Raw genomic sequence first — 5,445 nt, 5'->3', positions numbered from 1 at the left:
TTGTGACTAGCACAAGCAGAAGGAAAACACGTCCGACATCTTGTAAGTATGATTTATTCTGCCCCACCCACGGACACTTCTCCAAGGTCACCTGCTCTCGATCACGAGGCACAGCCCTTTAGATTAAAGGGGCACTGGCATTTACATATACATCACATCTCCCCCTTTACTTTAATTACAATTCTCCCCCTTCCCTTAAATTACCTTACATCCCCCCCTTCAACGTTGGTCAAAATTAATAACTTGAACCTTAATGAATTTAATGTGGATAAAGTACCACAAATAACACAGTGCTCGTCATACTACAAAACTATAAAAAAATTGCCCAACAATTTTACATAACAAGTCGAGTTGGGGGTTTTGACAATCGCCCACTTCTCGTGCAAGTCGTCTTTCCAACTCGTTCTGTGTCGTATTTCTGTTGTGTGCGAGTGTGGCTTGGCTCGCTTTGAGCCGATTCCCCCACCACAGACCCTTGTGATGCGGCCTGTGATAGTTCGCTTGAGTTTGGGAGACTAGCTCCTTCTGGGTGAGGGGTTCCTCCTTGTGGGAGAGTGTTCGCACTTGTCTGCTGCGTGTTGTCAGGGCATGGCTCAGCTGCTTCGTGCGCAGGTCGTATGTCCTTCCTGTTCCTGCGGAACTCTGTACCGCTCGGTGTAGAGATGACGTAGCTCCGAGGGGACAGGTTTTCTCTTGCAATACGGCCGCGTTGCCACTCAGTTGGTTTGGCATGAAACCATACCTGTTGTTGTTGTTCCAGGCGCGGCAGCGGCTCGACGCTTGCCTTCACATTGAAGTATGCTGCCTGTTTTTCTTGCTGGATGGCCAGTTGTGGTCCCATGGGAGGGACATGATGAGGCAATAAGAGTGATAAAGGCGATGGCAATTTGCTTCTTAACAGTCTACTGTTCAGTAACTGTGAGGGGGCATAGCCGCCTGTCCCATCAAGTGGGGTGTTGCGGTATTCGAGGATGGCGTACATCGGGTCACGGCCGCTGCGTTTGGCTTTCCTCATGATACCTTTTATAGTTTGCACACAGCGCTCTATCTGCCCGTTGCTCTGTGGATATATGGGACTTGAGGTGACATGGGCAAATTCCCAGTCATCCTGGAACCTACGAAACTCAGCACAGACAAATTGTCTCGTGTTGTCAGTCATCACCAAGTCAGGAATGCCATTCCGGGCAAACATGCCCTTCATCTCACGTATCACCGAATGTGACGTCATGTCTGTCAGTTGCGCTATTTCTGGGTACTTGGAGTAATAGTCCACTACAAGCAAATGATCAACTCCATCCAGATGGAAGATGTCTGCGCCGACCTTAGACCAAGGTCTGCTGGGGATGAAGTGTGGTTGGAGCGGCTCGCTTGCTTGTGCTTTCCTTGTCGCCTGGCATATCGAGCAATTTCCCACAGTGTCCTCAATCTGTGCGTTCATTCCTGGCCACGCAAATAAATTGCGGGCTCGTTGTTTAAGTTTCACTACTCCCAGATGTGATTCATGTAGCGCGTTCAGCATCTGCCTCCGCATGCTTTGGGGGGACTACGATTCGGTTTTCCCTCAAGACTAATCCATCGACTTCAACCAGCTCGTCATAGTATGTATGAAACGGAGTCAAGTCCGAGGGCAGATCACGCCTGTTACTAGGCCAACCCTTCTTTATATACTCGCACAACAGTGTTAGGGTTCGATCTTTCTTTGTTTCAGCCTTGAACTGCGCAAGGCGCTCGTCTGACATGTGTAGGATGGCTTCTACAGCATGTATCACGTTCGGCAGTGCGGTGTACTCTTCCGCAGGTGTGTTTGCACTGGGCAGCCGGCTCAGGGCATCGGGGACAAACATTTCCCGTCCCGGCTTCCACCGTATTTCCAGGTCGTACCGTAGCAGGTGCATTCGCATGCGTTGGAGTCTGGGGCTTAATTTGTGTAGTGGCTTGGCGAGCAAGCCTACTAATGGCTTGTGGTCAGTAAGAATTACTGTGCACTGACCAACAATGAAGTCATGAAACTTTCTGCATGCATACAGTATGGAGCACAGCTCCTTCTCTATAGTTGCATAGTTGCGCTCGGCCGCGTTTACACGTCGTGATGCGTATGCAAAAGGTCTCTCGCCTTGCATCAGGACCGCTCCAAATCCGCTGTTGGAAGCATCTGTGGCAATTGACACGGGCGCGTTCACATCGTACAGTTTGAGTATGGGTGGTGAAGTGAGAAGACATTTCAGCTTGTCTACTGCATGTCTGTGCTTCTGCTCAAAATGCCACGCTATTCCCTTTTCTGTTAGCTGTCTAAGTGGGGCGGTGATCTCTGAGAGGTTTGGAATAAACTTAGCCATGTATGTCACCATCCCCAAGAACGTTTGCACTTCAGCCATGTTTGTCGGGTATGGCATTTGTAGCATGCTGCTGACACGAGATGGGCTTGGTGACACGCCTGCTTGCGAGATGACGTGTCCCACATATTCAATCTCATTTGAGCGCATTACCGACTTTCGGGGATTGAGCTTTATTTTTTTTTTACTTTGACACCATGTAATGTTTGAGACCACGTAAGGCCCTGTTGTGACTAGCACAAGCAGAAGGAAAACACGTCCGACATCTTGTAAGTATGATTTATTCTGCCCCACCCACGGACACTTCTCCAAGGTCACCTGCTCTCGATCACGAGGCACAGCCCTTTATATTAAAGGGGCACTGGCATTTACATATACATCACACCTACTATGTTCTGTGTGCTGAAGCAAAGCAAGAATTTCATTGTCCTATCAGGGACACATGACAATAAACTCACTTGAACTTGACTTCAAGCCTACAGTACCTATGTATATGGTTCCTGTATGTATTCTTATTAAAGTAGATTATGAAGTTTTATGACTCAGTCAATAGTATTTTATACATCGTCAGAAGTAACACTTCGGATCGGCTTTGGCTGCCGTTTTATACGACTTTATACAGTCTCAAGAATGGCTGAAGCTTTCCGAAAACCGGACTCACTCGTCTTCGATAGCAGCATCGGAGAGCGATGGCGTATCTTTGAGCGACAGTATAATGTCTTCATTGCTGCATTTTACTACGATAAGCCGGCTGCGGCCCATGCTAACATGCTCCTCAACCTCGCAGGAGATGAAGCTTACGAACGTGCACAACAGTGTATGCAGATGTTAATGGTGCAGCCGCGGCCGTTACCCCTGCTGAAACAGCCGACGACCCGGAATGTCTCAAAAGAAAGTTTCGAAAGTTGTGTGATCCTCAGGCTAATCCTCACATCGAGCGTATGAAGTTCATCTCACAAAACCAGAATGTGGATGAACCCAGAATCATGGTGAGCTTTGGGATGAGTTTATTAGAGACAGATTAGTGTGCGGTCTTATTAACGACAAACTAAGAAGAAAGCTTGTCCATGACCCTGCCATAACTTTGGATAAGATGTCGATGTCTGTGAAAATTACGAGCTGTCTGTTCGACATGCCAGAACGCTAACAAGCACAGCATTCCACCATGGGAATTGATAGTGTGAGGCTTTGTTTCCTTGACGACAGAAGCCATTTTGTGGAATGGAGCAGCCATATTTTCAGTTTATTCTGCGACTTCGAGCCTACAGTACCTATGCATATGATTTCTGTATGTATGTTTATTAAAGTACTTATTATGAAGTTTTAGGGCACAGTGTCAATCGTACTTTATACATTCCACCAAGATACCTACAGACAGGAAATGTCACAGCTGGTGTCCTGGTGCCATCGCAACAACCTAGAGCTCAATGCTCTTAAGGCAGTGGAATTGATTGTAGACTTTAGGAGAGCTCCCCCTCCCCTCACCCCATTCACCATCAACAACACCACAGTCACATCTGTGGAGTCATTTTAAGTTCCTGGGAACCATCATCTCCAAGGACCTTAAGTGGGGGGCTACCATTGACTCACCAGTCAAAAAGGCACAACAGAGGATGTACTTCCTACGGCAGCTGAAGAAGCACAATCTGCCACAGGTAATGATGGTCCAATTCTACACGGCCATCGTAGAGTCTGTCCTCAACTTCTCCATCATGGTCTGGTTTGGCTCAGCCACCAAGCATGACACCTGGAGGCTGCAGCGAATCGTCCGATCAGCTGAGAAGGCTATTGGCTGCAACCTTCCCACCATTGATGAACTGTACACTGCAAAGGCCAGGAAGCGAGCGGGCAAGATCATCTTTGACCCCCTCTCACCCGGGCCACAAACTCTTTGAATCACTTCCCTCTGGAAGGCGACTGTCAAAGCTGCCACAGCCAGACATAAAAACAGTTTTTATACACGAGTAGTTGCTCTACTCAACAGCCAAAAATCCGTAGTCTCCCTTGATCTGGTATTTTGTTGGTTCACATGCTTGATCAATGGTGTTTTATCATTAATGTTTTATTATTATTAATGTTTAGTGTTTTCTGAGTCATTCGTAACTGTCACTGTATGTTGTGTTGTTACTTGTGGGCGGAGCACCAAGGCAAATTCCTTGTATGTGAATACTTGGCCAATAAACTACTTACTTACTTAGAACGCCACAGTACATCCTTCTTCCCTGAGGCTATGAAATTGTACTCCTCCCCCTCCTGTCGTGGGGTAGACTAACTCCCCTCGCCGGCCCCCCCTCCCCAATCTTTGCACATCCCTAATCCTTTCCACTCGTCACTTTAATTTCATGTTTAATGTATCTTGTGTTTTAATGACTGTTGGCACATTCACACTCAGTTGGCAAGAAAATACACAGGTGACCGACCGGTCGGGTGGAGACCCTTCTTCAGTTAATCCATGCATGTTATGTCTATCTGTGTCTGACTGGAAAATCAAAGCATTTCGCAGTACCTCAGTTTACGTGGCGCTGTCCATCGGACTAAATCCAACGTTAATGGCGGCGCGGTCGACTCGCGGGGACCGTCTTCCCGCCCAGATGGTGCGCGTGCGTGCGCGCGGTCGCGCAGGCTGGGAGCGCGCTTTGCTCCGACCGTTAAAACCGTTAGATTCGAGCGCGGAAGTGGAGGCGCGAGAGGTTAGGAAAGAAGCTCGCGAATTAATTTTTTTGTTGCCCTCCTGAACCCGGTAAATTCCTCTTACAGCGTTTCCCCACTCTCTACGACGTGCCGTCGACTCCAAAGATCCTATAGGATATTTTTATATGATTTAAGAAGGAACTGCAGATGCTGGAAAATCGAAGGTACACAAAAAAGCTGGAGAAACTCAGCGGGCCGAAACGTTGCCTATTTCCTTCACTCCATAGATGCTGCTGCACCCGCTGAGTTTCTCCAGCTTTTTTGTGTACCTTCTTTTTATAGGACCTTTGGTTGACTCCGATGGTCTTCCCTCGCCTTGAGTGACAACGCATTTGGACCAATCGGATGAGCGAGCGGTACGGGAGGACCGATCGGTCCTCCAACCAATCGGGACACAAGGGGGCGGGAGCAGGTCAGATGT

Source organism: Amblyraja radiata, chromosome 15 (assembly GCF_010909765.2).
Source record: "Amblyraja radiata isolate CabotCenter1 chromosome 15, sAmbRad1.1.pri, whole genome shotgun sequence".
Taxonomy (NCBI): domain Eukaryota; kingdom Metazoa; phylum Chordata; class Chondrichthyes; order Rajiformes; family Rajidae; genus Amblyraja; species Amblyraja radiata.
The sequence above is the reverse complement of the archived record's forward strand: the minus strand, read 5'-3'. Positions refer to the sequence as shown.